The sequence below is a fragment of the Galeopterus variegatus genome, unplaced genomic scaffold (assembly GCF_000696425.1).
Source record: "Galeopterus variegatus unplaced genomic scaffold, G_variegatus-3.0.2 Scaffold7523, whole genome shotgun sequence".
Classification (NCBI taxonomy): Eukaryota; Metazoa; Chordata; class Mammalia; order Dermoptera; family Cynocephalidae; genus Galeopterus; species Galeopterus variegatus.
The window spans coordinates 2,150-12,703 of NW_007733634.1; the positions used below are offsets into that span (position 1 = coordinate 2,150).

General features: G+C 51.6%; 1 protein-coding gene and 1 long non-coding RNA gene across 4 annotated transcripts in view; one reads left to right on the forward strand and one right to left on the reverse strand.

The window, feature by feature from the left end:
* Positions 1–2,686: 2,686 nt before the first annotated feature.
* Positions 2,687–10,394, reverse strand: LOC103607543. 3 transcript variants are annotated; one of them, XR_551979.1, is made up of 5 exons: positions 10,151–10,394; positions 9,618–9,692; positions 9,295–9,465; positions 3,144–3,249; positions 2,687–2,992 (listed from the first exon to the last, which is right to left on the reverse strand). It is a non-coding gene; the product is annotated as an uncharacterized LOC103607543 (long non-coding RNA). The 3 variants fall into 3 exon arrangements; XR_551977.1 differs by lacking the exons at positions 2,687–2,992; positions 3,144–3,249 and having other exon boundaries at positions 8,933–9,465; positions 10,184–10,394; XR_551976.1 differs by lacking the exons at positions 2,687–2,992; positions 3,144–3,249 and having other exon boundaries at positions 8,933–9,465.
* Positions 10,395–10,499: 105 nt separating this feature from the next.
* Positions 10,500–10,554, forward strand: part of CCDC37 (coiled-coil domain containing 37) — a 49,086-nt gene continuing 49,031 nt past the window's right edge. The window contains exon 1 of the mRNA XM_008592036.1: positions 10,500–10,528. The gene's annotated coding sequence lies outside the window, so the exon portion shown is untranslated. The remainder of the gene's footprint in view (positions 10,529–10,554) is intronic.

Here is a 10,554-nt window from a genome sequence, read left to right on the forward strand (position 1 = left end):
CCCCCCATCCAGAGTGGTGGGGCCTCACCCACGCAGGCACGGGCACCCCAGGCTGAGCCCACCCTCTGTCCGCACCCCACCCCTCCCCACAGGCAGCACCCCCAGGCCCCTCCCACACCCCGGCACAGTCTGTCTTTGCGAGGATGAGAGAAGAGGCTGGTCCTGGCCTTTGAGACAGCTCTGAGTCGTTAGGGCAGGGAACTCAGGTCCACAGATATTTGGCACACATATATCCAACAAAGGACAAATATGCACAGGACATAAAGAACTTCTGCAAATTAATGGGGAAAGGACAAATGGTCCAGTAGGAAGTGTGCAAAAGGCTTTGAGAGACATCATGAAAGAGGAAAGCTCAAAGCCAATAAGCACATGGAAAGATGTTTAGTCTTGTCAACAGGGACATGCAAATCAAAACCACAGGGACATAGGACTCTCCCATCAGACTGGCAAAAATGTAAAAGCCTGGCAATACAGAGTGTTGGCAAGGAAGTAGATCAAAGGGGACTTAAATCCCCTGCTTGGTGGAGTGCAATTGGTACAACCACTTTGGAAAACAGTTTGGCATTATTTAGTAAGACTGAACACATATACATCATAGGACCCAGCAATTCCACTCAAGAGTGTGTGCCCATGAAAAATTCTTCTTTCTGCACATCAGGAGAAATGTACAAAATTGGTTTTAGAAGTATTGTTTGTAAAAGGAAAAAAGTGGACACAAACCAAATGTCACTAACAGCAAAATAGATAAATTGTGTTATATTCGTAAAACAAAATACTACTACACAGCAATGACAACAGATGGGCTACAGGCACATGCATCACCATGAACGGATTTCACATGCTAAGCAAAAAAGGCAAGTCCCAAAGAACAGGGCAAATGACTCCACTTCTGTAAGGGTCACCACCAGGCAAAATTAAACAAGCTGCTCTTTAAGAATACATGCATGGATGATAAAACCTTAAGCACGGGATGTGCATCACAAAAGTCGGGATCGAGACACAGGGATGCCTAAGGAACTCAACCTGGCTATTTGTTCTTTTTAAAAAAATTCTCATTCTTTGAAATGTGCATATATTCTATACTCTTTTATATGATTTATATATTTTGTAACAAAAATGGAAAAAACTAAGAAGCTGGAAAATGGGGTGTTTAACTTCAAAAAGAACCAAAAAAAAAAAAAATGTGCAAGGAAGTCTTAGAAGGGAACAACACTAATGCAGTCATAAAAAGGCAAAGTCCAGACTGGCCCGGCTTCAGCTCTACTGGGAAGGGGACAAACAGAACCCAGGGTCCCATAGGAGTGAATCCCGCCTCCCATGACAGGAAGCAACTGATGATTATCCAAAGCTCATAAACCCAGAAATCAACATTTAAACGTGTTATTTAGAAAAATGGGGAAATATACACGAAGAAACAGCCGAAAGAATTTGAAAGAGGGGAGCGGAGCATGGGACACGGAAGAGCTGAGTTTTATTATATGGCTTAACTGCATGTTTGTTGAATATGAAATACTAACAAATATTTGTTGAGAGGGTTGCAAATAGGCCCTTGAGAAATACAAATTAAAATATTTCGGTTTTTTGCACATCAAATTGGTGAAAATGATAGATTGGTGACACAGTGTCAGTACATGGGTGAAGCAGCTAGCACTTGCCTGTGCCACTGGTGGAAGTGAACATTGGTACAGAAAAAAAACTTTTTGAAGTGCAACTGGGCAGCATCTGTCTAGATTTGAATTGAGCCTACCCACTTCTTACACATATATGTACAAAGACAACCACTGTTTATAACAGAGAGGAAAACCTGGAGGTGATCTAGCATCAACAGCTGATATGTGAATCTTGAGTGGATCAGGGAACACAATTCCAAGCACCAACATGTGCCAGGCACTTCCTCAGCATCGGGCCTGCGGCAGGGAGCAAAACAGACCCTCCACTCTGACGGTGCTCCTGTCTGGAGAATGCGTGTCCCTGGACACCAGGAACCGCATGCAAAGGAATCCAGGCTCTCCGCGGTTGCCTTGGCTAAAGCTCTGTGACACAGTGTCGTCTAAAAAGCAAGTTGCAGACAGAGCCAGTGGCTGATCCCACTCAGGAAAGCATGCAGGCCCCGCTGCAAAGGCAGTGAGTCCGGGGGAAATGTGGGGAGAGGACGTGCGGGTTGGGGGAGAACACCCACTTTTTACTACCTTTAATTGTATCACTGGGATTTTTACAGCCATAATATACACATGCATTTCTTCTCTATTTTTATGGTGTTTTGAAGAGACTGTGAACCTATTTTTGCGTTTGGAGTTGGTTCAAATTGAGGTTGAGGTTAGGGATTATTTCTACAGGTTTGGGGGTGCTCGATTAGAGTCAGAAGATTTCAGTTTAGGAATGGGGTTTGCACTAAAAGACCCTGTAGAGCTGGGGTAGACACCTTGGGTTAGGATTTGAGGAGAGGGTTCAACATGTGGATCAGGATTTGGGATAAGCTGGGATTTGAGGAAGCCCAAGACAGGACGGGCTGGGCTGGGATCGGAGTTTGAATTGGGATGTAGATTTCCCAACTAGGCTTACACCAGGGAGGGGGCAAAGGGAGGGTGTGCACACGGACAAAGGGGCTCTAGGCTCCCAGGCCCTGCCCCACCTCAGGCTGAGGGTTATTTCTGTAGCAACCCGAGGAAGGCGCCTTCCCAGGGAGGGGGCAAAGGGAGGGTGTGCACTCGGACAAAGGGGCTCTAGGCTTCCAGGCCCTGCCCCACCTCAGGCTGAGGGTTATTTCTGTAGCAACCCGAGGAAGGCGCCTTCGAGGATGCTGTGGCCTGGGGACAGGGCTCGCTCGTTGGGCCCCATCCGGGCCTGCAGCGCAGCGTCTTCTCAGCTTGTTCACAAGCCTGCGTCACCAGGAACCTTTCACCACCGCCTGGGACAGAAGGTTCCTCTTTTGGCAGTCCCCTCTGGGCAGAAGGGGCATGCACCCAGCCGGCACTCCAGCTGGAGCAGGGTCCTGCAGGGCACATGGGCAGCGCGCCACCCACACCACTGTCATACATCTGTCCGTCACCCACCAACCCACCTGTACTCAGCCCTCTTTCCACACACCACCCTGCACACACCCACCCCAGGAAGTGCCACCGCTCATGTAAGTATTTACCTACCTGTTCACTATCCATTCCTGTCACCATCCACTATCCGCTGGCTGACCGGACAAAATATTTACTGAACATCTTTGTATGCTGGGCTCTGTGCATGTCCTCACGGGACCTACAGGACAGCAGAAGAGGCACGCCCACAGAGGCTTTTGTGAAGTGACCATTGCTTTGGGGGCACAATGGAGACATAGCCCAGGCTCAGGGGCCAGGAACGGCTGGGATGAGCCATGGACTTCCAGGCTGAGATTTAAAGAAAGGCTGGGACTGAGCAAAAAGGAAGACAGAGGCCAGTCCCTTGGCAAGGGCACAACAGAGGCAAAGTCCTGGAAGCCAGGTGGGATCTCAGCAGAGGGCATGGAGGGGCCGGGGAAGAGAGGCCTGACCCGAAAGGCCTGGCAGCTGCCCCACAGGGCTCGGGCGTCAGCTGGGGCAGCGGTGCCCCCGAGGAGTTTCTTCTTCTTGTTTACTGTTTTATTAATGACAGAAGTAATACAATTCTACAACTTCATTGTAAAAAAAAAAAAAGAGATCAACAGGGAAAAAAAATAATCAGCGGTAATCCCACCACGCAGAGATACTGTTTTGGTGTAGGTGCATATATGAAGATTTCCGCAGCACCCATGCAGGGGCCAGCGCAGTGCTCCTCGGGGCTGCACGGTGGGGTGAGCCGTGAACAAGACCCCCTGCCTCCCACAGCACCCAGTGTGCAGAGGACACGAAGGAGGGTGCTGTGGTGTAGCAGACACTGCTGGTGACCAACCCAAGGTCCCTTCAGACCCTCCTGTCTCCTTCCTAACACAACTGATGTTGACCAGGCTCCCACCCTGGCCTGGGCCACATGCCTCAGGGCTGGGTCCTCCCACAGAGCTCACATTCTCCATCCAGCCGCAGTTGGTTTAGGCAGGCAGAGGAGACACCACGAGAAGTGTCCTGAGGGGCTTCTCATGTGTGAGACAATGCTTCCTTGATAGTTAAGTCATTTCTAGAAGAGTTTTGCATTTCTTGAAGCAAAATACAGGAACCATTGTTGAGACCTACCAAGTCCTGGGCTCCCGAGGCTGACCACGCCCTCCTGTGGAGCACCCTGCTTCCTTGCATCGCCTTCCTTCCTTCCCACAGCTGGTCTCACCCTTTCATTTCCTCTATGCTCACAAGCCTGGTCTAGTCTCAGTCCCTCTTCCTCACTGACCACAGTCCCTTAGCCACCTGGAACCCTGCAGGTTAAACCTGTGGCCCCCAGGCCTCTGATCCAGACCGGTTCCATTCAGTTTTCTCCCCTGTGTGCTGCATCCCCCATCCTGGCAGTTTCCTGAACGGTGGTGTCGGGGCTGGCTTTGATGACCTAGCCTGCTCCAGAGCTGAGGAAGAGAATGGGGTCACTTCCCCCGCCCCACTGCGGGCTGGCTCCACTCCAAGGCAGCAGGACGGAGCCGTGGCCCAGCACCTCTGACGACTGTCACATGCACTGTGTCCTCCTCCTCATCACCACCCACCACAGCCCCAGCAGATCCCGAGCCTGCTCTTGCCCGGCAAAGCCAGGTCACTGACAAAGCCGGCGGACGCTTCATCCCTCTCACGTGGCCTCTCCAGAGCACTTGGCAATGTGGGCCACCTTCCTTCCCTTCCTTCTTAACGTCTTTATTGAGATAGAATTCACATACCAAAACTTAACCCACTTAAAGCGTGTTGACTATATTCACAGAGTAAATCTAATTTTCGCCATAACCTAATTTGAGAACATTTCCATCACCCAAAGAAAACAGTTCCATATCCATTAGCTATCACTGCCCATCTGGTCCATTTCCATTTTCATACATTTGCAGAACTGTGTTACATGTGGCCTTTGTGACTGGCATCTTCTTCTTGGCATAATGTTTTCAAGGTTCATCCATGCATTTATCAGTATTTTATTTCTTTTTATTGCCAAATAATATTCCATTGAATAAATATATCACATCATTAGCTACTGGACATTTGGGCTGTTTCCACTTCTTGGCTATCATGACTGATGCTGCCATGAACATTCGTGTACGAGTTCTTGTGTGGACATGTCTTCGCTTTCCTTGGGTGTCTGCCTAGGAGAACTGCTGGGTCATACGGCAAGTCCACGGTCACGGTGGGAGGAGCTGCCAGACTGTTTTCTGACATGGCTGCAACATTTCACGTTCTCACCTGCAGGACATGAGGACTCTAATCTCTTCCTGGCCTCGCCATCACTGACTTTCACGGTAGCCGTCCTCGCGGGTGTGACTGGTCTCACTGCGGCTTTGATGTGCATTTCACTAACGACCTAAGTTGGTGGCCATCTTTTCACACGCTTATCGGTCATTTGTATGTCTTCATGGGAGCAACGTCTACTCGGCCCACTCTTAATCATGTTACTTGTCTTTTTATTATTTAGTTCTAGGAGCTCATTACAGATTTTAGAGACAAGTCTTGAAAATATTTTCTCCCATTCTTGCTTTTTTAACCGTACGGTATAGACCACAAACGTTCTGAATTTTGATGAAGCTCAACTTTTTTCTCTCGTCACTTGTGCTTTTGGTGTCAGAGTTAAGAAATCATTGCCTAATTCATGTCACGAAAAATAAAACTCCTGTGTTTTATTCTAAGAGTTTTATTAGAGTTTCAGCTCTGACATTTAGGTATAAAAGCCATATTGAGTTCGAGTCTGTGTACGATACAAGGTGAGGTCCAACCTTCTTCTTTTGCGTGTGGATATCCACTTGTCCCAGCACCACTGACTAAGAAAACAATTCTGTCCCACTGGACGGTCTTTGCAATCCACCTCTTGTATCTGTTCCTCTGACTTTCTAAAGAACAAGCTTGCCTGATTTTCTTCCTACCTCTCGGCTGTCCCTACTTCTCACCGCAAACATTGCCGAGGCGATCTCACCCACTCTGCACGCCAACCCTCAGACACACGCATGTGACCTCACGCTCAGCCCACCTAAAACTGACCACACTCCTCCTCCCTGCCAGCACAGGTCCTCCAGGATGCAGACACCATGACAGAAACGGGCATGCAAGAGATTTACTGGGAGAAATGCCTGTTCAGACAAAGAGGAGAGAGCAAAGGGAGGTGGGTACGAGAAGCCAGGCTGTGGGGCAGCTCTGGGAAGGTCTTGACCAGGCTGGTGTAGAGCTTGCCGGTTGGAGGAGTCCCGCGTCAGGCAGAAACGGCCCAGCTCCCGTGAGCCCACAGTCATCGGTTGGGAGCAGCCTCGGCACGAAGCTACGCTCACTCCAAGTGCGCAGTCACAGGAGCTGTGAGCCAGCGACACTCCTCGCAGGTCCTCTCTGCAAAGCACACAGGCCCGCCCAGCCGTTTCCCCATCTCAGCGAACGTGCTCGAGCTACCGAGTCCAGTTACCTCTTCAGCCCACAGCCAGTCTGTCCATCCTGCCTCCAGAACCCAGCTCGCATCATGCCTCTCTCTGTCCTGACTGCCTCTATCTTCATCCACATCACAGTTATCTCTTGCTTGGAAACAGCTACCACCTTCTAGCACCTTCCCTGCCTCTGGGCTTGCCCTCTCGTCCAATCCATCCTCCCCGCAAAGCTAAAGATCAAACTAAATAGCAAATCTGAGCATGGCCTTGCCTTCCTTGTACTGCACGGGCAGTAATGGAAGACCCCGCCCCATCGCCTCTGAAACAACATTCTAGCCCTATGCAACCTGGAGGGCACCTGCACACCTTTCCCGGTGCCCCTACATGCCCTCACCTTCACCACTGCACATCCTGCACTCCTGTCCCAATGTCATGAGCTCGGCCTCACACTCATCCCTGCTCCTGGAATTCCTTGAATCACAGCCCTCAGTTGCCTATTTAGATCCTATTCATTATTGAACCTGATCCAAACAATGCCACCCCCAGATGATCCAAGCCCACTGAATCTTACTCTGGACTCCAACACTTTTTACCTTCTTTATTATCTGTGAACACTATTTCTCTTGTGCTGCAGTCACATGTGTATGCCAGGGAAGTGGACACACTGACAGTCACCACTGTGTTTTCCCCGCAGTCCAATCAAACTGTCAGTGCAGCATGTGAAGTGCAGACAGCACAGACTGCAGTCCTTCCCATAGAAAGCCCATCTCACCATGAAGTTACGTAGACATGGTTTAGTCATTGCCCATATCCAATAACCTCTGAGCAAAAGGAAAGTCCATACGCAAGAGGTCCAGGCACTTAAGGCATTTTACCCGGAAGGTGACTGTCCAGCCCTGATGTGGCTCATGAGAGCCCCCGTGTCCTGCCTGCTGCAGGCTTATTCCATTCTGCTTCACATGGAGCCTCCAGACATCAAAGTGTTCACAGGGATGCGCTGCGTGTTGTCCCAATCCATTTACAGCTGTGAGCTGCACCACGCCTGATTTCTAGTCAGCTCACGTTACATGGGCCCGGATGTCAGGCCTTTGGAGGCCAACACCCCCAGGTAGGGCTGGGGAGGGAAGATACCTGTGTGAACCACAGAGTCCAGCTCTAGCCCAGGGATGAGACCTTCTGAGAGCTCCTCTCCCCAGGCCAGCGGGAACAGGCGCAGGGGGTGGTGAATAGTCTGAGCTGTCAAGTCAGACTGCCTGGGCTTGAATCCCAGTTCTGCCACTTATGGGCTGTGTGGCCTTAGGGAAATGGCTTCATGTCTCTGATTTTCAGCTTCCTTGCTGAAATAACTAAGGCACGGCCGGACGCTTGTAGGCAGGGGTGCACACAGCAGGGGAGGAGCAGAGCTAGAATCTGGACCTGGCCTGGACTGATGATGTGACACCATCAGATGGTGTCTGACGAAACATCATCAGAGTTTCAAAGAGAAAAATTTAAAGCAGGGAATTAGCTACACCGTATGGAAGTAACTAATTGCGGAATGGTAAGGCCGTCAGGAACTGGCCCGACTGGGGCTGCAGGCCCAGGAGGCGGTGGCATTGCTGGAGCCTGGGAGCTGGGGCCACGCAGGCCTGCCCACAGCAGCCGAGGCCCAGAGGAGCCAGTCACACCGGGGACGGAGGGGGTGGGGGCGAAGGGGCAGAGTGAGGACACGCGGGGCCTGGCTATTCCACTTCTCCCACCTGCTGGACCTGCCCAGCCACCAGAGGGCAGGGGGCGCCTGGGAAAGGAGGCAGGCAGTGACTTTCCAGAGAGGAAACCCTGAACTGAGTCTTCAGAAACAAGTAGAGATTCGGAGCAGAATAAGAGACATCACAAAAAAAGCGAAGGGAAGAAGCCAAGACAAGAGTTGTGGAACTGCCTGTCTGCGACGTCACAGGGATGACAGCGAGACCAGGTGCCGTGGCAAGAAGACACAAGCTGCTCTCATGGGCCTCTGCCATTCTGGTAGACCTCTTAACGCCCTTCTGGGTTGTGAGGGACCCCCCCCCATTGTCTGAGTCCCCACCTCCCACCGTAGAAGCCAGAGACTTGTATGGAAGGCACACAGTGCAGACAGGTGACCCCTGGTGCTGCCAGTCAGAAGCACACAGTTAGACACCAGGTAACAGCCACGGTGTGTCCACCAGGACACACCTGCAGCCGGCTCTGGGCCCCCCCAGGCTACCCCATCTCTCTGCTTGGTTCCCTGTCCTCCTGTGCATTCTGGGAGTGCCCCATGTCTCCTTCCCCTTTAACTGGCTGCAGTTCACTTCCGCTGTTTGTTCCCAAGAACCCAGACTGACACACCTTCTTCGAGGAGGAAAATATGAAATCAGAAACACAAACTTTCAATAATCAACCACATTGTATATTATTAAAATAAAAAATTTTAAAAAAGAAACACAAACTTTCCCCATAAAAAGATTATTAGCTTTTCCAAAAACACTTTATTATGAAAACTTTCAAACTTCAAACACAGAAATGTTGAGTTTTGTGCTGAACAGCACTGCACAGGCTCTACAGTTAACGTGCCAGCACACCTGCTTCATCACAAGTCTATTTTTAGTCTACCATCTCTCCACCCCTCCATCCCTCCATCTTATTTTTTAAAGTAGCTTTGTATCAGTAAATGGTGTTTCTAGTTAAATTTGTTAGGCCAAGATTAAAAGTTCCAAATCAGTCCATGTTTCCTAAATGGTTTTCTTTCCAATCTTCTAAACAATCGAGAGCCAAAACAAAGACAAGCACACACAAACTGACTAGAGACTTCCTCTCACGAAGCGCACCTGCAGAATTCTTAGGCTTTCTCCAAAGCTTGTGCGTCACTGTTTTGGATAACTGCATAAAATTATAAGCACGTTCTGGTGAGCGGCGACGTCGACGTGTGTCTGGTTAGGAGCAGAGACGGGACTCTGCCGCCTCACTGCAAAGCCCAGCTCTGGTCGCCCCGGCTCCCCCTGGAAAGCAAGGGTGAGGACTGAGCCTACTCGGCGCGGCAGTCGAGCCGGTTCACGGGAGAATTTGTGCCAAGGACGCAGAACAGTGCCTGGCACGTGGAATACACTCTGTAAGGGCTCCTGCGGAAATTCACAGCAGTTGACAAGCTTACCTGTTGATGACAATGAACCGGCAGTATCCTCAGCAGCCTTCTCTCTTTGGGCTCCCAAACGTGTCATGAAAACTCCTGGTGTTTAAGATAAACTATTTTTAAAACATTTGCTTTTCCTTCCTCCCTGAGTCACTAGCTCGTGCAGTGCTTCTCACGTTTCGCTGAACCTAAACCGAAGCGCAGCTTTCGCTCTGCTCCTCCTCGCCGGTTTGTAGGGAGGTGACTGGAGAGAGAGGAGCTGGGCTGGGCCAGCTGGGACGCTGACGGCATAAGGAGCCTCCGGACCCCGGCGGTAAAGGGGGCCACTTGAGTTTTCAGGGCGTGTCACACTAGCTGCTCTGACACACACACGCAGTGCACACGCACACATCACGGATATGGCCCTTCCTTGTGCAAAGCCCGCTGTGGGTATTGTGGGGTGGGGCACTGTCCTCCCGTGGAGTTCGGGGATCTCCGCTCCTTCCAGCTCGGGGAGCCCGTCCTCCCTCCCACCCTGGCTCCAGGGGGACCGTCTCCTCACCCGCCATACGTACCCTGGACAGAGCCATGAGCTGCGGGGCTCTTACCGGGACCACAAGACCGGCCTGCAAGCTGCTCCAGAGTCCCCAGAGACCCCTGAATGTCCCTGAAAGGACAGCGCAGTCCCCTGTGCAGGAAAGGACAAGGTGTACCCTCGCTCCGCACCGTGCACCCCGGAGGCCCCGCTCCGCGCTCGTCACCCGGGGGATGAACGACTCTGCGGAAGGAAGCCGCCATCCTGGCCAGGTCCTGGGCGGGCGGCGCGCGGAGACCCCGGGGCTGCAGCCCCGCCCCCCGCCCCGCCTTTGTGATGTCACGGCGGCGGGCGCGGTTGCCATGGCGACGCAGTCGGGTCCGGGGCCACGGGGCTTAGGAGCAGCCGGCGCGGGCAGGTGCGTGTGCGCGAGGCGAGTGGGCG